The sequence below is a fragment of the Calliphora vicina genome, chromosome 1 (assembly GCF_958450345.1).
Source record: "Calliphora vicina chromosome 1, idCalVici1.1, whole genome shotgun sequence".
In the NCBI taxonomy this organism is placed as follows: Eukaryota; Metazoa; Arthropoda; class Insecta; order Diptera; family Calliphoridae; genus Calliphora; species Calliphora vicina.
In genome coordinates, this window is record NC_088780.1 from 44,126,608 (window position 1) to 44,153,017 (window position 26,410).

A 26,410-nucleotide genomic window follows, 5' to 3' on the forward strand; every position below is an offset into this window, starting at 1 on the left:
TTTTAATAAAATTTCACATGGCTATAGAGGAGGTGCTGATAAGTTTTGAATTTAGGCTTATAACACCAAGGGGTGGACAAACCACAATGCCCCAAAGTGGGGCACCTCTGGTATATTAAAAATTAAAAATGATGCCAAATTTTTGTTTGCGATCCGATTTCAAAGATTGCTTAAGCCATCTCTTATAGTTTACGAGTTATTCGCTTATTTGCTAATAATGGATCCAATTCTTTCCCAATTTACCATAAGTATATTTTTTTTTGAATTAAAAACAAATTTATTAATAATCGTAAGAATGAATTGTTTAAAAAACTCTACTGAGTCAAAAGTTATGTGCATTCAATCATAAAATTTTTTGCCTATTTTCCGGAAAAAAAGAACTTACATTAATTTTAATTAAAGAAGAGATATACTTATTATATGTATGTATATCAATTTGTAGGAAACTATGTCCTCTTTTCAAAATTGTACAAAATTTTTAAGAATTAAAGAAAATGTAGAACACTTTTTTCAAAAATATGAGATTAAAAAATGGCAGATGATTTTTTTGAAAAATTTAAAATGCAATAAAAGTTTTGTTTGTTTATCGTTTTTAATGAAGTTTTACACTTATATAGAAATTTTATTTCTTAATAATTCGGCACATCGGGAACTACAAAACCACAACGTACTAACCAATAACAAAATGTGTAATAATAACAAAATATACAATTTACTAAAATAAGTGAGCTGCGATATCTTCTATGAATATATTTGGCATTGATCGTTAATTCATTGACTGGCTTGTATTTTTATTAATTTACTTTTATCCATTCATTTAGAATAAAATCAATAACACTATTTAGAAGCCATTATCCTAAAATCGTTATCTTAATTTTACCCAAATAAGATTAAAGACCCACTAGTAAATATTATACCAAGTAATATAACATTTAGTTACACACATTGCAAACGTATGTAAATTTCGTCGCACTCATAACTTTCAATGGTGAGTTAATAGATGACCAATAGATCTGGAATATTGACGATTGTCGATAACATGTATTCCAATTTTCCAACTATCTAGATTATATTTTGCATGTATTCTTTGAATAATTACATATTAAATTTACACAAGTTAGAATAAAATGTATCTAACATTTCAAACTATAAATGGATTAATTCAGAAAAACTATTTTCTAAGTTGAAAGAAATAAACGTCGTTATATATTAAATAAATCATTTAAAGTAATAGTTTAAAAAAATTAAGAGTGTTGTATTCGGTTATACCCAATCTTGTATACCCACCACCACGCAATGAGGTCAATTGCAAAAAAAGATGTCATAACTCTGAATCTCCTAAACTACTAGTTCGATTGGAAAGTGGTGTATGAACGAGTCGTAGAGGAGGATATAGGCTTTAAGAAAATTTGTGGCCACCCAGTTAGAATACAAGGTGTGAAACACAGAGGCAAAGTTGACCACCTCGGGTTATAAAAACTTTTTACATCGTGTAACTTTTCCAAATATAGACAGAATTTCCTGTTTATTTTACGATAATTTAATTTGGTTTTTCGCAAATATAATTCGGTATTTCGTAATTCGGTCTAAATAATTTTATAAAGACATCCTCTTATTTCCAATAACTTCCGAAATAACACTTAACAACTATTTTTTAGAAATATGTCAATTTGCAAAGTCGTGAACAATAATAAAATTCGAAGATTTGATGTGAGTTTAAAAACTGTATAAATACTTAAAAAAATATTAAAAAAATGTTTTTAATATTTCTCATAGTAATGCTAACGTAAACTAGTTTCTATATTTTCATAAAAATCCTTTTATTTTGCACACAGGATACATCAAAAAAGATATCCATTTCCTCAATTATAAACCATTTTATGGTTAACACCACATAAACAATTTATGTTATGAATATAAAGAGACAGAAGGTTTCATATGCGACTATGCTAATGAAAATAGGACAGTTAATTATAAAAGTATACATAAAAACGTAAATGCGTTTTTTCAAATATACCCCTAAATTTCAATTATTTGAGGAATCCCTCATGGACCTTTTCTGTTTTAAATTATGCAATTGCTCATACTTAAGGAAAAGCTTTGGCAAATAGAAGATAACTTTTCTAAGAAATCCTTTGTTTATGCTTTATCCTCTTTTAATAAGAAACCTATACAAAAACCAAACTAAATCGAATTTCGAAATTCTGGAGAACTGTTTGTCTACGGAAAATATATACAGCAAATAATTCAAAAATGCATTTTTTATACCCTTCACCATGACCGGCAAGGGTATTTATAACTTTGTCATTCCCTTTGTAATTTCCACATTTTTCATTTGCGACCCCACAAATTTTATATAATCTGGATCGTCATAGAGAGCTAAATCGATATAGCAATGTTCATCTATATATTGAAATCAACTTTCCGTAGCCCTAAAAAAACTAACATACATGATTCAAACATCAGTATATCGAGAATTCTTCCGGCTCAGTTGATATTTAAAATCGACAAAATCGGCTCACAATTGCCTGAGATATAAGGAAAAACCCGGGACAACCTAGATTTTTGGCCCATTTTTCAACTACATATATCTGGATTATTACGTCATTAATCTAGACAATATGGATATCTAATGATAGATATTTCAAAGTCCATTGCACAGTGGGTTAAAATCGGTAAAATATTTTTTAAAGCAATTTTTTTTTTCATGAAACATTTTTTTTTCATAAATTCATTTTTAAAAAAAAATTTAAAAAAAAAATTTCGACAAAACTTTTTCAAAAAAATATTTTTGGAAAAAAATAAATTTCCAAAACAATTAAAAAAAAAATTGTTTATCTAAAAATATTAAAAAAAAAATTATTTTAAAGTTTAGTTTGGTGAAGGGTAGAAAGAGTCGGCACAGCGGACTATAGCTCTCTTACTTGTTTTAATTGAAATTGTTGTTACTACACAGAAAAAGGAAATTCCTAATTGGAATGAATTTTGTAATAAATATTATTAATCGAACATGACTTTTTTTCCCAAACTTTTTTCATTCAGTGTTATTTTATGACAAAACAATAAACATATTTCAAAAAGTCTTATTAGTTTAGAACTTATTTGTTTGAAACACAAACAATTATTTTTTAAACCATCATAATATATTAGGACACTATGACAATATGACCTAATAGCAGACTGTTTGAATCCCCCAAATATGTATGTTCGTTTACACACTATTTATTACTACTAGTTTTACTGTTTTTACTAGTTTTTTTAAATTATTTGTTTTCTCACAAATGCCTGCTAGATATTTCAATAGAAAATAATTTTCTCAATTTACAATTTTTGAGAATATTTTTAATTTTTCTCTCATTTTACTACTTTCGCTAGAAATGTAGTTTACAGAAAACAGCACTTTTCGGATTTCTCATTTAACATTATTTCCCATAAATATCAAAAGTCGCTTATATATTTGTACATTTTTTTTTCCCTTAAATTAATTTTCTTTTGAAAACTGAAAAAAAACTAAAAAAAATTTCCTTTAAACAAAGAATATCTCGTTATCTAAAAATTTTCCTCACATAAAAAATTAAAGAAGGAATCTTGATTTATTAAATATAAGGAGTGAGATCGAAAAATTCTTAACATACATATATGTTTATAAAAAAGAAACCACTAAACTTACAGCTTTAATTTTTTTTTTATTTGATTGAAATTATTATTACAATTTACAAAAAAAAATTATTTTTATAGTTTTAATCACTAGTGATGAAATTTTGAACCTTTTTCGGAAACCCTTCCATTAACGTTTTTATAGTGCTTTCTGTCACTTTGCTCGAACATGTAGTCCATCTCCGTTTAAAATCTACCACACTTTTGGACACCTTTTTTGTACTCTTCAATTCTCTTTTAACAAGAGCCCAATATCTCTCCACTGGCCTTAGCTCCGGGCAGTTTGGAGGATTTGCCTCTCTTGGTACAAATACCACATTATTGTTCTTGTACCACTCAAGGGCTTGTTTGCCATAGTGACAGGATGCCAAGTCAGGCCAAAAATAAGTGGACACATTATGAAGTCTTATGAATGGAAGCAGCCTTTTTTGTAAACATTCCTTGATGTAAATTTCGGTATTTATAGAGCCCGTTTTAACAAATGAGTGGCTTCTTTTGCCGCAACTGCATATTGCTTGCCATACCAAGAACTTTCTGGGAAATTTTGTCTGCTTTTGGGTCCTAAACTTTTCTTCAACATTCCCTCGAGCATCAGCAACATAAAATTTTTGACCTGGAAGTTGCGAAAAATCTGCCAGAACATACGTTTCGTCATCCATTATGCAGCAAGAATATTTTTTTATAAAACTTGACTTCAATTTCCGTGCTCTGTTTTTGGCCTCTAAATTTTTAGTAGCGTTCCTGTCAGGAACTTTTTGAGCCTTGTATGTTTTTAAACCTGCATTAGCTTTAACTTTTCGTACCAAATAGTCCGAGCACTGAGCTAACCGGGCTGCTTTCCTACCGGATGTGTTGGGAGCTCTTTTGAAAATGCGTTCTATTTTTTTGGCTTTAGAAACATCATGTGGACCATTCCTTCTACCTGAACCAGGTTTTCTATCAACTGACAAGTTCTCCCGGTACTGTTTAATAACATTGGAAACAGTTTGACGGCAGACCTTTGTATGCTTGGCCAACTTTTTGTAAGACCAAGTTGGGTTTTGTTGAAAATATTTAATAATTTCAGTACGCACTTTTTTCTGGTCACTCATTTTAATCAGATTAACAAAAAAATTAATATAATTGACATTACACATAATAACTGACATGTTTTTCAAAGGTAACTTGATCAAAAAAAAATTCAAATAATACTTGGGTTAAAAAATGTAATGAAAAACGTGTGTTAAGAATTTTTCGATCTCACTCCTTAAGTGAAAATTTCCTAATATTTCGAAGAATGATAAAAATACTTCAAATATAATTTATGCAAATTTTTGTAATTAGTTGTCTTATATAAATGAAATTTAAACCTATATAAAAACCAAACCAAATTATGTAAATTGTGTAAAATTTTTAAGACGCCATATCTTCGAACTGGAATGTATCTCAAGTCAAAAAGTCTATGATTTGAAAAACACTTGCAAATACATATTAAAATCGAAATGACAAATCCGAGTGCAGTCTGCTTAGGGATGGAACATCCCTTAAATAATATATACAATTTGTGTCCGGTATTAGTAATTACATTTCGCAAAAGTAAATTGATTTTAACAAATTAGCTTTAGAACTAAATTTTGTCTTAAAGGTCGTTGATTTCAAAATACCACAAAAAAAATGCCATTTGCAAAGAAGAAAACGCTAAAAAATATATCGTTTGACATTATCATGTCAATGCATGAGCACTTAGAAAAAGAGAGAAAAAATACAACGAAAGTGAATGAATCTATGTTAACTAGAGTATAAAACAGTGAAAACAAAATAAAAAGTTTGATTGGTTGACACTACCCGTAAATGTGAGCATTTTCCCCCCAAAAATACATGAACAAACATACATATGGATATGCATGTATTTGCAACTACTGCGTTTGATGGATAGTTACGAGTAAATATAAAAACAATTTTCGAAACTTTATACATATATATGTACGTATTAGGGTGACCCTTATATGGGTCTTTTAAAAAAAAAACAATTACTGAGGGATAGCGGATAACGTTTAGTGTTGCACATTTTATTTCAATTTCAGTCAAAGTAGCAATACTTTAAAAATATTAATAATAAAATTTATAGTTATAGTTTAATAGTCCAAATTAAATATTAGAAAATAGACTACAAAATGTTTTTTAAGAAATAAGCTATACCACAATAAATAAAATAAAACTGATCAAATTTACTTTTTTATCCTCATTTGGCATTTATTATTATTGAAAGTTATATTTTAAATTTTTAAAATATCGTTTTCAAAAAAATAAAAATGAAAAATTTTGGATTTGATATATGCATAAAATTTTATTTTTTTGTTTGTTTCAAATTAAAGTAGGTAAATGATTTCAGAAAATCTATATATTTAAAAATTTATGAGTAAATGAAATTCAAATAATTTTTTAAATTACAGTATACAACAAAATCTAATTTTTTCCAAAATAAGAAGGTCCGTCCAATAAATCTTGATAGAGGAGAAAAACAAAAAATGACGTGTTAATCGGCATAAGAAACCATATGATTCTTACATTTTAGGTATAAAATATGTTCAGCAAATTTATGTAAAATGTTACGGAGAACATTTTTGTGGAATACGTTAACCCTCTAAATCCTAAAGACATGAGTCTTTTTTGTCCTTCATTTTAAAAAAGAGCAAAAACCACCATTAAAACAGAGATTTACGGGGTTAAAATATTCCGGAAAAATATTATCCGTGAAATTTTACTATAACTCCCTGAATAAACCAAAACGGATTTTTTGTAATTTTTTTTTTGTGTTGTACAGTGTTATTGTTATTTTGACCCAAAACTTGAAACTTCAAATATAATGGGTAACATCTAAATTGGTACAATTTTGAGAATTTGAGTTCTAGATGATATAAGGGCCACCCTAGTATGCATGTATATTTGATAGTACCCACAACCTTATAAAATGCATTCATAAAAAGTGTCTGTTCATTCTATGCAAGTAAGTATGTACCCTCATCGACTGTGAAATCTGCTTTACAATTTAAATAAACCTGGGTTTGATAGACCCAGTTCAAGAATCCAAAAATACAAATAGTATTGATTGGCACTGTTGAGTAAAATAATTGTTGCTTAAATGTTGTTCAGATAAAAATCCTTTCTTGTCATTATGGCTAGTGTTATTTTGAATTTCATCATAATTATAAGCTAAGAATAAAATAAAATTTTTACAATAAAAGTTTTTTGCAAATTTACTAGTACTGACCTTAAATTTTACTTTAAAATTTTGTAAATTGTATTCCCCTAATTCCGTCCGTCTAGACCCTATCGTAGTTTAAGCAGCCAGAGTATGATCGTCTTAGAATACATATACTTTTGTGGGACTAAAGGCAATATTTCTTTTTCGTGGTTGGTATAATAAACTGTTTTTTGGTTTCCATAAATACCAGCTTTTTACGATATTTTTGTCAAAAATTTAAAATATAACATGTATGTATACAGCAACATTTTCCTATATTACAACAGTATAGCATGAATAAGAAAAGTCAGTTTATCTAACGTTTGGGAAGATGACAAAAATCGGTATTTTAAAACAATAAGTTTTCATTGATGTAGTGGAATTTAGCTCATACTGACTCTTACTGAACTCTAGGCAAAGCTTGAATTGGTCATTGTTAAGTAATATATCATGAACTCCACCAAAGAACATAGAAACAGCATACGTTTTTAACATTCCGATTTTGACTATATTTAGTAATTACATATAATTTGGGGTCGTTTGAACACTTTCAATTTTATTCCATTAAATAACGCGGCAGGCGGCTTCGCTAAATAAAGCCTTTCTTGTAAATAAATTATTAAAAAGTATTTTTTTGAAGTGAAAGTTCTTAAATTTTTTATTGAACTCTCTTTTTTTGTAAAATTTATTCATAAATTCATATTTATATTTTACATAACCCATTTTAACACTTTAACACTTTTACTTTTTTAAACTTTAAATGTGTGACGTCGGAACTAATTCAGATAACAGATAACTAAAAATCGCAGCTATCGTCTTATTACTACTTTAAATTTATAACGGTAAATTCGATAGAAGTTAAATTAAAACATAAATACTTAAATTATTTTTTAAATATCATGGACATTATGTCACTCCAAAAGTGTCATTATGTCCATGGACTTTACGACACTTTACACATGGACATTATGACACTACTAAAATGACATAATGTCCATGGACATAATGTCATCTTTTGGAGTGACATAGTGTCCATGGACACTGTTTTAAAAATGCAGTTTTTTTTTTTAAATTTCAAGATCGACCATATAATACCCTACACTGACCAAATGATTAAACAAACTTTTTTAAAAAAAAAAAGTTCAATCATTTATTTTCATGAATGATTTTTGGAAGTTGGCCCTTATATGGGAGCTAGGACAAATTATGGACCGATCGTGTGATTTATGTCTATATAAAACTTATTTCTGTATTATTATATGTGTAATCCAAAATTTTTAAGAGATTTATGCTCGTTAAAATGATTTTCGGAAGCGGGACTTATATGGGAGTTATTGTTAATTATGAACCGATCAACATAAAATTAGGTGACCAAACTTCTGTATATAATACTTATTTGGAGCGAAATTTGTGTAAATACATATATAAGATAAAGATTTATGACCGATAAAGTCCAATTTTGAAATGTCTAAATAAATCAGTTTTATTAAAAATGGTAGGACTTGTCACAAAAAAATTTTGTTTTGTTGAATAGTCAATTCAACACATTTTAAGATTAGTGTAAAAAAGTGTGAATTTAAGATGGAGAACATTTCCAAAAGTATATCATGATTTAATTTTTGTAAAATCAATTTCTTTTTGTAGTTATGGAGGTCATAATTATCTTTCAGACGCATCTCAAATCAATACAACATTATCTTCATAAGATAAATTAAAATAAATAAAAATTTAAATGTTTATATAACTCTAATGAGTAACGGCTATATGCATAAAAAAACCTTATTGTAGATTTAAAACACAATTTTGTTAACGAACACTTTAGCTTTAAAAACCATTTATAAAAGTATTGTATTCATAAAAGTTTGATAAAGGCACAATAACTAAAGTACTGATTTTTGTCTAAGCTGGCAATGCTTCTCATTTATTTCCCCTTTTTTGATGTTAGTGTTGCTTTCAATTAGGATAAAATATTCGTTAATTTTATTTTTTTCATTAATTGTTTTTAGTAATAATACATTTTTGAAGATAACAACTAATTTTTAAATAAAAAAATGTATATCTGATTCTAGTAAATTTATATTAAGCTAAAATGTATTAATGTACAAACTTTTTTATATAGTTTATTTCAATTATTATTTAAAGTATCGAATGACGAATATTCTGTGATAAAATAAACATCACTGTTTTATAATTTGTTTTATTAATTTATTTTTATTGACATTTTGTTGAATTTTAACAAAATTTAATGAATTTCTATGTGGAAACACATAGTTTTAATTCCGGAGTGGGTATATTAGATTCTGTGGACCTTCTTACACAATGTTTACACATTTTATTACTATATGTAGTTGCAGGTTAAAAGTAAATGACAAAAATGCCAATGAAACTCACTTGTGAACCTCATATAGTTCACTGCCGGAGGAATATCAAACAAAATCATATACTATTAAAATGGAACTTAATAGCCAGCGGAGTGGAAATTGTGTTTAGCAATTGCAATATTATCATCTATTATTCCAAATTTATCTTTAAAATCCTCTTTTTTAAGATAAAAAGTAAAAAGAATTCCTTAAAGTAGGTTCAAAGTATGGTCGAACCTACTAAAAAATTTTTACATTTAACAATTGTTTATCAAAGGTATTTTAAGCTATTAATCGTTTATGAATACAACTTTATGAAAATTTTCCTATAATTGGTTTATAAACCTTTTGTAAATGTTTATGCATATATCTGTAAGTGTTTACCGAATATGAAAACCGTAATACCCAAGGTCAATTTCTTTGCGATGTCTTATGGAATTTATGATATATATAAGTACATAATTTTATTTTCAACTGATACTACTAAAAATTAAACACATAAAAACAATTTATGTTAAATAATATTTCAGTATAACAAAATTACCATTGCTTTGAACTGCTACATGTTGAAAGCACTCACATACCCACTTAACTTGAAAATTCATTGAATTGTAACGAAAAAAATAGAAATTATTCTACACATACTATATACCTGCTTTTTAAGTTTCTTTCAGTTTTAAAATTTTCGTATTTATTTTAAGTGGTTGCATGAAAATTATAACTATTTGCAATCATGACATTAGCGTAATGAACCATTGAATATGTTAACAACGACAAAATACAAAAAAAGAATGCATAAAAAGAAACGTAGAAATTCAGATCAGAATGCAGAAAGATTTTTAACTTTCATGAGTTCATGTACATATGACGTTGCAGCTAAAGTAAAGAACATGTTGTAGCAAGGTGGAAAAAAACCTGGTGATGTCGACGTGTCGTCAAAATACGTGCGACAAGTAGCATATGAATACTGAGTTTTATCATGTTTTTTTTTTCTTTTTGGTTGTAAGTATGTAAATTGTTAACAGCATGAACAAAAGTCGATATTTCAGTGTACTCTTAAGTTAGGAATAGTGAAGAGCAAACCAGAAAAGAACAAATTTTAAGTGATGTGGACTCAACTAGAAAAACAAAGTGACGAACAGGTGGACGTACATGTACAGTGATTTGTATGTATATAAGGCTTATTTTTGTTGAATATCAATTCAATAACTATATTTACAAAAGTTTTATAGGCGCTATAATTATTATCTGAAGTGGACTTTGAGAGCTATGATCAATTATAGAAGTAGCATGACTTTTGAATACATATAACTTATCTGTGTAAAAGTTTGGTTCGATATGGATAAGATATTTATTATGCCCCGATCTTCGGAAAAATATTTTCAACAAATCTGTACTTGGTTCTACAAAAAGTTGGCCAAACAATCAAAAGTCTGCCGTCAATCAGATTCCAATGTTATTAAACGGTTGTATGTCACAGTGTCCATTGACATAATGTCCATGGACATTATGACACCCCATAAAGTGACATTATGTCCATGGACATTATGTCATTTCGGTAGTGTCATAATGTCCATGGACACTATGTCACTTTGCTTATGGATATTATGACACTTTTGAAAGTGTCATAACGTCCAAATTTAGTTCAGAAAAACTAATTTTTATAAAATTTTTGATCCTAGTAACAGTTTATATTTTCATATATTAGAAAACTTCATGTAGCGAAGCCGCCTGCCGCGTTACATATAATAGATAACAGATAACTAAAAATCGCAGCTATCGTCTTATTACTACTTTAAATTTACAACAGTAAATTCGATAGAAGTTAAATTAAAACATAAATACTTAAATTATTTTTTAAACATCATGGACATTATGTCACTCCAAAAATGTCATTATGTCCATGGACTTTACGACACTTTACACATGGACATTATGACACTACCAAAATGACATAATGTCCATGGACATAATGTCATCTTTTGGAGTGACATAATGTCAATTGACACTGTGACATGCCACCTTATTAAACAGTATTGATACAGAGAGAGAGAGGTATAACCAATAAATAGAAAACACTTTCAAAAGAGCTTCCAACACATCCGGTAGAAAAGCACTCCAATTAGCTCAGTACTCGGACTATTTGGTACGAAAAGTTAAAGCCAATGCAGGTTTAAAAACATACAAGGCTCAAAATGTTCCTGACAGGAATTCGGCTAAAAATTTAGAGATCAAAGACAGAGTATCCAAAACCGAAACCGGTCAACCGGTTTTTCCATCTTTGTAAAATCCATCGGTTTCAGTTTTTTTACCTTTTCAGTTTTTTGATAAACCGGTTTTTGTAAGACGGTTAACCGGTTTTAATGAAATATATTTTCTAAAGCTCATTCAAATATATTTATGAAAAACTTTGATTTATTTTATAGAAAATTATAGCATATGACAATATTTCGTAAAAGATATAAAGTAATTGCATAAAGATAGAGTCTTAAGAATTCGAAAATGCTAGATTTCAGAAGATTTAGTACATAATTTTTAACACATTTCCTATTAGCGTCTAAAAATAAAAATAAATTTAAGGAGCCCTTTTTCATATTAAATAAAAATTTAATATAAACCGGTTTTTTTGAAGACAAAAACCGAAACCGTTCAACCGGCTTTTTTAAAAGACAATAATCAAAACCGGTTTTTTCAAAAACACACTTTTTCGGTTAAACCGGAAACCGGTTTTTTAAATTTGCCGTTTTTTTGGACACTCTAAGTAAAGCACATTTTAGGTTTGGGGTTAAATTCCCATTTGCAGCCATTTAAAAATAATTTTTTCTGATATATCACTGAGAGAGTGATTTTTTCGAGAACATTTTAGGTTTGGGGTTGAGAGAAACAGAAAAGAAACAAACGCAAATAATCTGGATGAGTGATTTATAATTTATTTTTTTCGTTAAGGTCAGCTTATGACTTTTATTTGCGATCATGAAAAATAAATCGCCCCAGAGTCGTGGGGCTAGTAAAAATAAAACACTTATTCTAGTATTTAAATCTCTAGCTGATCATTGCGGAAATAGAACATTCTTATATTTAGATTATTCTTGTGAATGAGTTAGTATACCGCACACTGGTTCAAGCGCGGCATTGATTAATTTTTTTCATGTCTTCTGATCTACCTGATTTTTTCACAGTTTGTAATAAACAATCTAATTATCATGTACCAAAAATATTAGGCTTATATCTTTATTACTTTTTTGTCCACAGACATTCAAAGGTGACCTAAGTGAATGCGTTTGAAATGACTGTATTATATATGCTAACTTTTATCGCTTCATGCTGTTAAAATATTCTTGTAATGACACTATAATGATTTTTTTTATAGAATTGGATGTTATAAATGATATATATGCAAATAAAAAAAAAATTTTAAAATTAAAAAAAAAAATTTGTTTACTACTATAAATTGTCCAAAAATATTTATTTTCTCCAACTTCTATGGATTGTACCTATTGATCTCCAACGACCTCTAGCCCGAGACTTATATCGAATTAAAGCCTGAAGTCTCAGCTAACGATTTATTAAAAATTCAACTGCCCGTTTTTGCCCCTAAGCAATTCCGGTACAAAAAACAAAAAAAAAGTTAGGAAAAATTTGCTTCACAAGCATGTTATTGAGCATGCAATAACAGCTTTTTTTAAAAAATAATTCGGTATCTCGGGAACTATTGGAGATATTATTACGAAATTTCACACGGTTGGAGCTGAGGTGTTTTCGAGTTGATTCGTAGTTGTTCAACTTCCTACGGGTAATGGGGGCCAGTACGGGGCCCCTCAAATTTGGTCACCTCGGGTCTCAAGTTTTTAAAAAAATCGCCAAAAATCCATTTATGATCCGAATAAGCTGAAATTTAAAATATAAATAGTACTTGAGAAGATCTACTTAAAATACGCATAGATTTGTAGGTTATCTATATTAGTTGAAGAGATATTTAGGTATATTGATTTATTTTTTTTAATTTTGCTCGATCTTGTTTTGGTTTTTTAGATATGGCGGGCCAAGGGAGGGTTGAAATTTTTTTTAACAGCATCAGCCATATTGGCGATAAAATTCTAAATAAAATAAAAACAACTTGGAGGCAGTTATGTCATCCCTATAAAAAGTTACATGCATCCAAAGTTAGAAAATGTAAAAACTAAAAAAAAAAAATATAATATGGTGATTTTCCATGAAGAAAAATATAAAATTTGAATTAATGTAAAATTTAAACGGTTAAAGATATCATAACAAAATTTGGAACTGATATAGACTCAAATGTTTTTAAATCAATGGCATTATAATTTTTGACATTTTTTATTTTCAAATACCGAAATTCCTGAAACGGGGAAAATGTGTTCCAAAAACTCAGTTTTTTTTTTAGAAAACTGCCTACTGTGACGTTATTTACCGTGTGATAGTAAAAAAACTTTGCAAGTATTTAAGAAACATATAGGGCTATACAAATAGGGGGCTATTTCGAGGATCGATGCTTTGCCTTTTTAAAATTTTTTACTCAAACCAAAAATTTTTTTTTTTTAAATTGGCCAAGTTTGGATAGTTCTAGGGAGTGTTATGACCGTTTAAGTGAGCCAAATTTTAGTTTACACGCTTTTCCATTAAGTCCTCTTTCTGGATCATATACAAATTGTATATAGTTCCGAAGAAAATTTTTTTCTACAAAAAAAAAAAATATAGGCACTTTTTTGGTAAAAAAACGTAAAAAATACGGAGTTTTTACATGTTCCAAATTTGGATGAGTGTAACTTTTTATAGGGACGACAAGACTCTTAGCAACTTGTTTGTATTTTATTTAGAATTTTACCGCCAATATAGCTGATTTTGTAAAAAAAAAAATTCGACCCTCCGTTGGCCCGCCATAACTAAAAAACCAAAAAAAAGATCGAGCAAAATTAAAAAAAAAAATCGATAAACCTAAATATCTCTTCAACTAATAGAGATAACCTACATGTGTAAGCGTATTTGTGTAGTAGATCTTCTCAAGGACTATTTATATTTTAAGTTTCAGCTCATTCCGATCATAAATGGATTTTTGGCGATTTTTTTTTAAATTTAAAACAAGAGGTTACCAAATTTGAGGGGCCACGTACTGGCCTCCAATACCCCTAGAAAGCTGAACAACTGCAAATCAACTCGAAAACACCTCAGCTCCAATCATGTGAAATTTCGTAATAATATCTCTAATAGTTCCCGAGATACCGAATTATTGCCAAAAAAATACGTTTCTGAACCACTGTGTACCGTAGGCGATGTTAATATTAACATCAACTGTATTACCAGTGTATTCTGTAAATTATAAAGTGGGTGTATTAAAAGAGAGTGACTATTTAAATTGTTTATTATTTTAATTTGTTACAATTTTTAAACTACTGATCGTTTTTATTTGCAGTTAAAAATAAAGAATAATAAACCAGCGGTTTTCAATGGTAAAACGTAACAATGTGAATAACGTGTGAAAAATTTCATGGTATGAACTTTTTTTTAAAAAATATCAAATTTTGGTCCACATCTTTGGTTCGAATTGATCGATTTTGTCCATTTTTAAGTTCTTGTCAACAAGGAGTATTTAAATTTCATCCCTCTAGGCCATATCCTACATACAACAGACGGAAGTATATAGCTAGATTAAGGATCCAGAGTACATAAACTTTTATGGGCATACAACCAATATTTCAATGTATTTCAAACATAATGACAAATAAAACAAGTAAAAACGTGGGCTTATGGACTGGGTTCCAATTTTGGACTTTACAAACATCTGCACAAATCCAGTATACCCTCCCCACTATGGTGGTGTAGGTTATAAAAAGGTACAGCAAACTTAATAAAAACCCTGCATCAATTATAAGAAGTGCTCACAATATTTACCTTATAAGGAAAATAACCTCGTGTAATGGTTGTTTCCTCGGTTCTAGGTCTAACACTTGATACGAAAGGGTCCTTTTACTTTAACATATCTGGACACTCTGTAACAAGTCACGAAACTAACCCAAACAAATGTGTAGGGGTTAGGTTTTATGGGGGCTATGAACATGAACCCATTCTAATCAATTTCCATATAAGGACAGAAGGATGCACATCGTGAGATCAATATAATAATATCCACACTATTAACATCTGACAAGAATTGGTGTAGGAAGTAATTATGTGTCTTATTAATATAACTCTTGCTTAAAATTTCACAATATTGTAGTTCAATGCCATGAAGGTTTACCATTACTGTGTTACTGCACTTTCATACATATGTTTACACATACTCGAAATACGTACACACACATATTCGAAATACAATTTCCAAATGCTCTTCATAAGAATATATTTAACTGCCTGAAAGTGTAAGTTTTTTTTCACCTTTTGTAGTGTAAGAAGGTGTACCTTCATTTAACAAAAAAAAACTTAAAGTTTACTTACGAAATTGCAGTACATTTTCTTACTTTCCGCATAATATATTCTTACAAGTACTGCAATTTAGTTGACACCTTTAACTTTATATTTACATATAATATCACTCTAAATTGTATATAAAAATGTTAACAAAGAAGACCAGATTGGATAAAGGATTTGAAAAATTGATTTTGCGGCTTAGCACTTGTAAGAATGGATTGATATATGTTGTTGATAATTGATTCATGAAAATCTTCCAATACAATGTAATGGATTAAAATGCTAATATAATGACGTTTCACTACTTACACAGCAGAATTTTAACTCATTATTTAGAGACGGTGATGTCATTGGAGGCAAATACTTACTACAAATGCTTATAAGTAATTTTATACTTTGGAAAAGGTAATGTTATATTATTTTTAACTAAATGAGAAAGGTAATAAATAAACTATTATTATACTACTTATAAGTAATACAAGCGGTATGCAGTAATTATTATATAGTATGTTATTCAGTAATTCCAAAATATTTTGAATTTTTCCCACTAAAAATCTGGCCAGCCCAAAATAATTTCTCTAATCTTTAGTGTTTATTTAGAGGAATATATTAAGTGTAAAAATACAGGTTAATGGAACACACATTAAAATTTTTTTGCTTTGTTACTTCTGTAATCAGTAAATTAAACTTTTTCTTTTATACACACATTTGTACATACGGATAAATTTGTGCATATACTAAATGTATGTAAATATATGTATATTGAGTTAATTTGAAATCAGTATTTGAAATTAGATTTCATATCCCCCCATCACATAATGATGATGATGATTACATACATATTTCTAGGTATAAATGCAAAACTAAACAGATTGCCACAGTAATAAAAGAAAAACAGAATAATGAACCAAGAAAATATAGAAAAAATTATAATTTTGTATGCTAGATATTTGGCTTTGCTCCAAACGTTAAAATACTAAAATTAAATGTTATTTTAAATTTTTTAAAAGTGAAACAATTTTAAATATGGGGGTGGATCAATAAGACCACGTCTTTTCGAATTTCCCGGCTCTTAACTGAAAGGGCAACAAAACAAAAATGTTGAATAAATTTGTTTTCAATTAAAACTATTTTTTTTTTATTTTTTTTTTAAATAAAATATAGAAAAAATTTCTTACATCGAAAATTTCATACAGCTAATTTTTTAAACGATATTTCAAATAATAAGGTCTGGTAATTTATCAAAATTTTAAACATAGTTTAGGCATAATCAATGTTTAAATATATTTTTTTCATATAAAAAAAATATTTAAACATTGATTAAGCTTAACTATGTTTAAAATTTTGATAAGTTACCAGCCCTAAGTATAGTTTTTTAACTCTAATAAACGTGAAATAAAATTTATTTGAAGTCAATAATACAAGAAGGACTATTATGAGAGAATGGATGAGTTATTGAAAGATAGAAACACATACAAAAGAATTTTGATAGATCCGACACAAAAATTGCAGTGGGCAAACAACAATCTTATTATAGACCTATATAAGAAAGAATATATAAGTATTAATGATAAGAGATTATTAACATCAAACGCAGCAACCTAACAATCTACTTCGTCCAATATCATCATCAGTAGGAGTACCCTGTTACGAATTATCGAAACATATTGGGAAGATATTGAAAAACATTATACAAGAAAAATATAATATAAAGAACTCCTTGGAATTAAAGATGAAACTGGATACGCTTACATTGGACGAAGATGATATCCTTATACCTTTGGACGTGGTATCTCTATTTACAAACATACCTATACACCTAGCTATAAGCAATATTATGAAAAAATGGAGTTCGCTACAGAAGCACACCAAGATACCAAGAACACAATTTCTAAAGATATTTCAAATCTGCTTGAATGACAATAATTACTTTGTACATGACGACAAATTATACCACCAGACATATGGTATGCCAATGGGAAACCCTTTATCACCGACAGTTGCTGATATAATATTGGACTGCATACTGGATCAAACTTTAGCGGAGCTACAGGAAAGAAATATTAAAATGAAACTCATCACAAAATATGTCGATGACTTATTTAGTATAATAAGATACGAGGATGAGGACATGATACTAAATATATTTAACTCATATCACAATAAGTTGAAATTTACGCTGGAGAGAGAAAAGGACAACTCTATACCATACCTTGATATGAGAATACATAGAAAAAACCACAAAATAATAACAGATTAGTATATGAAACCAATTGCATCTGGACGATTAATGAATTTCCACTCAACACAACCCATGAGACAAAAGATAAATACAGCGATGAATCTAATTAACAAAGTTATGAAGATGAGTGACCGACAATTTGAAATAGGAAATATGGCGAGAATGAAAATTATACTGAGGAAAAATGACTTTCCAAATGATCTAATAGATGAACTGATAATTAAGGTTAAAAATGGGAATAATGATAGTTCTTCACGGGAAAATAACAAAGAGGACACATCTGGCAACGCCAAATATTATAATATACCTTTTATCCCAAGACAAACTGAGAACAATAAATTGAGAGAGATGATAAAGGACCAATAATACAATCAACTGCACTGGCACAACACTGTATTGAAAACGGACACAAGCCAAACTTTGAAAGAGTGAAGATTTTAGAGAATACAACAAAAATCAAAAAGTGCAATAAATACAAAAGAGGATAAAGATAATACAAATGCAAACTACACCATTGCAATATTTTAGTAATAACAACAACTGTGATCGAATAAGACAAATTTACTGTGATATTTTATTTATTTTGCATACATTTATTTTAATATTTTTAAGTTTTGTGTTGTGTTGTCCACTTATACAAAAATAAATGTGATATATTTTATAAATGATGTAAACTTGACAAAAAAGATTATATGTAAGTAAATTTGTTGAATATGTAGATTATAATTATTGTTGTTATTGACCAGAATTTTTCCTTTTGTATATTTATAATGTTGCCAGATTAAAATAAAATTCAATCCCTGAAGAAGTTGGAAATAATACCAACGAAACGTCGGATTATATTGAAAATGATATAAATAATCTTTTATTTACATCAAATCACTGATCTTGAAAGCCTGTATATAGGAAACTATATAACTATCTATGAAAATTAAAGAAAAGGTCGATTAACAATTTTTACATACAAAATATTATTATTTAACCCTCCGTTACTCGCAACTGATCTAGTTGATACAGGCAAACTTTTTTTTATTGTAAATTATTTTAAACACCCTAAGCTATTTTTTGATAAAAATATATTTATACTGCAATTTTGTTTTTATTATTCTTCTAAATACTTTGAATTTAATATTGTGTTTATGTTTTCGAAATAAAAAGTGAAGAGATTATTTTCAAACGCGCCTTTCTTTTATTGATATCAATTTGATACATTGCGACTAGTCTCGATTGAAAATGATTGCGACTAACGGAGGGTTAAACAGCTAATAGTGTGCCAAAATGGATCTTAACAAACAAATTTCATTTATTTGATATTTTTAATATATGTTAGTGGGGTTAACAGTGTCCTTAAAATTACAAAATCGTAATTTAGAAATTCAAGGAAGCAATCTGAAATTAAACTTTTAGAAAATAGGGTAACAATTGTTTTTTAAGAAATAATCTTAACAAGGTGACCAAAAACAAAATTTCCTCGAAATCCGAAAATTTCAAATCGATCACAACGCTAAGCCATATTAGGTACAACCGTTAAAATATGCATTCTTAATCTACATTTTGTTTAATTCTTTGAAGTTTCGTTTAAAAAATGTTAAATTTGGATTTGTAAAAACTATTCTTAGGGCCATTATTACAACTTGAATTTATAGTTAAAGTTACCTTTAAGGGTACCTTTTTCTATTGCTTAAAGTTACCCTTAACTATAACGGCAAGTTGTACTAATGGCCCTTAATTGGATTTTTCGTCAACATTTGAATTTTAGATGAGGATTTAAAACATAAGCTTCTTTTACTGCTCTATTATTGTCCTTTACTTTAGTGGAAATACAACCGATTTTAAGCTAAAAATATTTTTTTAGTGAAAACTGTACTTAATGTACCTATTTACCATTAGACCACTATTTCAGGAAACATAGAATATGTATATTCTTTATAGAAAAAATAGATTTTTGCTACAAAATATAAGTGTATCAATCTTTTCTTGACTAGAAAACAATTTATGAAAATACAACTAAATCATACCAAAAATCGATTTTTGTCGGATAATAACGTAATATCGACCATTTCTAGATTGAAGTACTATTTAATGAACAATAAATAATTTAGGTTTTTGATGAAAAATGGTCACAAACATCTAATTGTTCTTTTGTCGACTAACCCACTCTATAAAGAACTACAAAACGATTTTTTATAGAAATTTTAACTGTTTAAAGATTTTCGTATTTTCACTATTAATGGAAATACCGTCAGTTTTAAGTTTTCGAATAAAAATGATTTTTGATGGAAAATATCAGGCCTGTGACACATTATCTTCGGAATGGTTTCAATTCCGATCGATTTCGTTGTAGGTTGGTTCTTCAGATTCCTTGTAATTTGTTAACTCAAAAAATATTTAATAATTCTGCAATATATTTCAGATTTTAATTTGACAGCATTTTTTATATTAAAAAACAGAGAAGTTTTTGATGCAGAAGTTGATTAAAAATTTTATTAAAACAAATAATTACAATCAAATACACAGTGCAACAGTGAAAAAAACACACGATCATGACTATATAGGTTCGACTCTACTACCAAAGGGTAGTAAAACCCTATACTCAGTTTGTCCATTTTGGTGACCGATTTTTTTTTATAGGCCCATAAAGTTTCTGAAAATCAGTTGGGCCTCTAAAAAAGGTGTCATCAGTTTTTGGTTAACAGCTAATTCAGACTTTGTGATACGGCTTAACTTTATATGGCAATAATATAGGTGAGATTCCGCCAAATAAATGTTGTTACAATTTTTTTCCAAAAAATAGCTTTTTCGTGCACTTTTGTTGAAAAAATATAGAAAGAAATTTTTTTTTTTTACTTTTTTTAGAATAACTTCCAGGGTCTCCTAATTTTTCACTAGCAATATTTAGCAAAGTTGTAGCTACGGTAAAGTTGAACAACTCTTGAGAACATATCAATGCATTCTGAACGTGTCTAGTCACTCTAAATAGCACATAAAGATCACTTTGTACCTTAACAATTTTCGTTTTTACTACTTTTTGACGCTAAAACAAAGATTTTTTGTTAAAATAGTATGATCAAGTCCATACTTCTATGTTGTGCTGTATTATTTAGTCGGCTGAGGTGTTCAGAATGGGGATCAGTGAGTGGACCCTCAATGTCACACATTTAAAAAAATCGCCAAAAAGCCATTTATGATCCGAATGAGCTGAAATTTAAAATGTAGATAGTCTACAAAAATATGCTTTTAACTGTAGGTATCTCTTTTAGTTCAAGAGATATTTAGGTTTAATTTTTTTTTTTTTTTATTATGCTCGATCTTTTTTTTGTATTTTATATATGATGGGACTACGAAAGGTCGAAATTTGTTTTCTATATATGACGTATATTTGCGATAAATTTCTAAAGAAAATAAAATAATCCTGATAACAATATAAAAAGTTACACGCATACAAACTTGAAGCATCTTTTTATATATTTCAATTTTGTATGCTTGTGTTTTTTAAGTTTTTTCCCAAAAAAGTCCCCATATTTTCTCTTTTATAAAAAACTAATTTTCTTCGGGACTATACACATTTTTTATGATCTGGAAAGATAACTTAATGCAAAGACGTATAAAGTAAAACTTGACTAACTTAAGCGGACATTGTACCCCTCAGCCCTATCCAAACTTGTGCCAATTTTGAAACAAAATTTTAGGTTTGAGTAAAAAATTCTAAAAACGCAAAGTACCGATCCTCAAAAGCTCATCATATTTGTATACCCCTATATATTGTTTATATACGTACAAAACGTTTTTACTATCATACTGTAAATAACGTCAAAGTGGGCTATTTTTTAAAAAAAAACTCAGTTTTTCGAACACGTTTTCCCCGCTTTAGGAATTTCAAAGAATGGCAACATTAGTGATGCCATTGACTTAAGAACATTAAGATCTATATTACTTCCAAATTTTATTGTGATGTCTGTAACTGTTCAAATTTTACATTGATTCAAAGTTTTTATTTTTCTTGATGGAAAATCACCATTTTATAATATTGTTAGTGTTTAAGGTAAATGACGTCCGAAAAATCACAAAATTAATTCATTTCACTAAAATGTCAATCTTCAAGTCATAAGGTTTCCACCGATATCAAAAACTTATATAAAAAGCTTATATTTACTCTTCAGAAGCTCCACAAACCTTGCCCAGTTTCAAAAATTTTGATGTTTTTTCATATCTTGCATCAAGCCGGTCTTGCGTGATCCAGATTGGATAAAGTGATGCGCCCGGATCATACCGATAATGATTTGCCCATTCTTCGTTATTCCAGCGCAAGTATACACTCGAACATACATTTTTAACAAACAAATTTTGTTTTATAGTCAAAAAATAGTAAAAAACTAAAATTTTTAAGCTACAAAATGGTTTTTGAAAGCTATTTAGAATGCCTAGATATGTTCGGATTGCATTGATATGTTCACAAGAGTTATTCAGATTTACCGTAGCTACAACTTTGCAAAATATTGTTATTGAAAAATTAGGAGTCCCTGGAAGTTATTCTAAAAAAAGTAAAAAAAAAAAATTTCTTCCTATATTTTTTCATTAAAAGTGCACGAAAAAGCTATTTTTTGGAAACAAATTTTAACAAAATTTATTTGGCGGGCTATTTGCTATATTATTGCCATATAAAGTTAAGCCGTATCGCAAAGTCTGAATTAACTGTTAACCAAAAACTGATGGCACCTTTTTTAGAGGCCCAACTAATTTTCAGAAACTTTGGGGGGCCATAAAAAAAAATCGGTCACCAAAATGGACAAACTGAGTATAGGGTTTTACTACCCCTTGGTAGTAGAGTCGAACCTATACTGTCATGATCTTGTGTTTTTCCAAAAGTCTTCATTTGTTGCATAGTGATATCAATACCACTTTGAAAACTGAAAATGAGAAAAAAAATCGTTAGACATGAACCGGATGAAATACGTATGATACTATAAATTAAATGGAGAAAAACTGCATTTTCAGTTTTTCATTTCGTGATCCTCTGTCCTTTTGAAAGGACTTCAAATTTTCAATGAAGTACATTTTTAAAACACTCCTGCTGATCCAACAATGACAAATTTTATGTCAAAAGAACAGAAGAGTTGAAAAATATTTTGTATTATCTTTATTTTATCCTGTAAGGATCAAACATGTCCTCTAAAATTTGTATCCTTTAATATCCTTTAAGGTTGCCAATAAATTCATTTTAAAACAAGTAAGAAAGTATGGTCAGTCAAGCCCGACCATATAATACCCTACACCAAGTAAATGAGTAAAAATATTTTTCTTTTAAAATATCAATAATTTATATTTTTGAGTGATTTTTGGAAGTGGGCCTTATATGGGAGCTATGACCAATTATGGACCGATCACCATAAAATTAGGTCGTGTGATTTATGTCTATATTAAAGTTAACTATATTGAATTTTGTGTGTATACCAACATTTTTAAGCGATTTATGCACGTTAAAGTGATTTTCGGAAGCGGGTCTATATGGGAGCTATGACTAATTATGGACCGATCGTAACAAAATTTGGTGACATGAATTTTGTATATATAAAACTTATTTGGAGCGAAATTTGTGTAGATACATAGATAAATTAAACATTTATGACCGATAAAGTTCAATTTCGAGGGGACATTTGTATGGGGGCTAGGTGAAATAATGGACCGATTTTAGTCAGTTTCAATAGGCTTGGTCCTTGGGCCGAAAAAGTAATATGTACCAAATTTGATCGAAATATCTTCAAAATTGCGACCTGTACTCAGCGCACAAGGTTTACATGGACAGCCAGCCAGCCAGCCAGCCAGCCAGCCAGCCAACCAGACGGACGGACGGACGGACGGACGGACATCGTTTAATCGACTCAGAAAGTGATTCTAAGTCGATCGGTATACTTTAAGGTGGGTGTTAGACAAATATTTTTGGGCGTTACAAACATCTGCACAAACGCATAATACCCTCCCCACTATGGTGGTGTAGGGTATAAAAATAGTGCGTAAAGATCCAAATATTCTATACTAAATGTAAAAATTTCATCCTTTATATATATAAAGTTCAAATTAAAATATAAAAAAAATTTATTAGTATTCAAAAAGTTTTATTAAGAAAAGTGAATGCTTATAACCTACACCACAATAGTGGGGGAGGTATAATGGGTTAGGGCTGATGTTTGTAGCATACAAAAATATTGTCGCAACACCCACCCTAGAGCATACCAAACTGCTAAGGATCACTTTCTGAGTCGACTAAGCGATGCCCGTCTGTCCGTCTGTCCGTCCGTCAATGTAAACCTTGTAATCAAACTACAAGTTTAAAGATAATTCAAAAGCATCCCACCAAATTTAGTGTCGATTGGTCCATAATTCAAATAAGATTCAACACAAATAAGTTTCATATCAAAAGAAAACTCTTTATAATCATATACTCAGTGTAGGGTATCATAAGGTCGACTATACCATTTTACTTGTTTATTAAAAAGTATTCTTCGTTTTTTTTCAGAAACGGTTTTTGTTATATTTTTTTCGAATGAAATATTAAAATAAAATATAAAAAATCAAATAATGCATATTTAAACAAGTAAGAAAGTATGGTCGGTCAAGCCCGACCTTATAATACCCTACACCAAGTAAATGAGTAAAAATATTTTTCTTTTAAAATATCAATAATTTATATTTTTGAGTGATTTTCGGAAGTGGGCCTTATATGGGAGCTATGACCAATTATGGACCGATCACCATAAAATTAGGTCGTGTGATTTATGTCTATATTAAAGTTAATTATGTTGAATTTTGTGTGTATACCATCATTTTTAAGCGATTTATGCACGTTAAAGTGATTTTCGGAAGCGGGTCTATATGGGAGCTATGACTAATTATGGACCGATCGTAACAAAATTTGGTGACATGAATTTCGTATATATAGAACTTATTTGGAGCGAAATTTGTGTAGATACATAGATAAATTAAACATTTATGACCGATAAAGTTCAATTTCGAGGGGACATTTGTATGGGGGCTAGGTGAAATAATGGACCGATTTCAGCCAGTTTCAATAGGTTTGGTCCTTGGGCAGAAAAAGTAATATGTACCAAATTTGATCGAAATATCTTCAAAATTGCGACATGTATTCTGCGCACAAGGTTTACATGGACAGCCAGCCAGCCAGCCAGCCAGCCAGCCAGCCAGCCAGCCAGCCAGCCAGCCAGCCAGCCAGCCAACCAGACGGACGGACGGACGGACATCGTTTAATCGACTCAGAAAGTGATTCTAAGTCGATCGGTATACTTTAAGGTGGGTGTTAGACTAATATTTTTGGGCGTTACAAACATCTGCACAAACGCATAATACCCTCCCCACTATGGTGGTGTAGGGTATAAATATTATTTAACACTTAAGTAGTGAAGATAGAAGGATGAAATTTTGGTATGTGGTATTCAATATTTAGATCTTTATCTCACTATTTTTTTGAAAACAAAAAAAAAATATTGAAAACCTAAAAAATCTAAATTCAAGGATAAATATTTAAAAGCATATTTTTGACATCTTTTGATCCTGACAGGATAAAATAAAAATAATACGAAATATTTTACAACTCTTCTTGATCATTTGATAATAAATTTCGCATAGTAGGATGATCAGAAGTATTTTCTAAAAAATTTTTTAAAAATTTACTCTGAAAATTTGAAGTTCTTTTAAAAGGAAACTGGATCACGAAATGAAAAACAGAAATCGCAGTTTTTCTCCATTTTAGTAATAGTTTCAGACGTATATCATCCGGTTAGTGTCTAATATTGAGTGTCGTACGGTGTAACCACTAGTTATAACTAATCACGAAATAACGATACTTTTTCGATTAAACTACTATTTACGAAATACAGACGAATTAATTTTTTTTATATAAAATAAAAAAAAAGATATTAGATGAATAATGATGATACCAACGATCATTTCTAAATTGTATAACTATTTAAGGAAATAAAGACGATTTTAAGTTCATCATAAAAATCGATTTTTGAACACATGCCTTCGTTTTCTCGACTGGATCGCCACTAGTTACGGAAATAAAGCTAATTTTAGGTTTTCCATATAAAAAATCGGTTTAGGTTGGAAAATGCCAGATCACATAAAATTCTATGTACATGTTTTATTAGGCATTTATTGGAAAATAGTTAGTTAGATTTTTGTTTTTATTTTTTTATCAGTGTTTTAGTATTCAGTAGTGCGATTCACTAACTTTTATAACGCCGGCATTTCTAAACGGCTAGTTCGTTAGTGATAAAATTTGTCATGGGTGGAACCAGGGAGTATACGAGCGCTATGGAGGCTCAAATTAGTGTACCTTCAACATTTAAAATTTTTAAACACGTGCCATGAAATATTTTTATAATTTTGGCTTTGCTTGGTCTTGAAAAAAAATGCTAACGTGTTTTATTTTTATCTTATAATTTCCGAGTTATAGGAAATTTTAAAATTTTCCCATAAACTTGG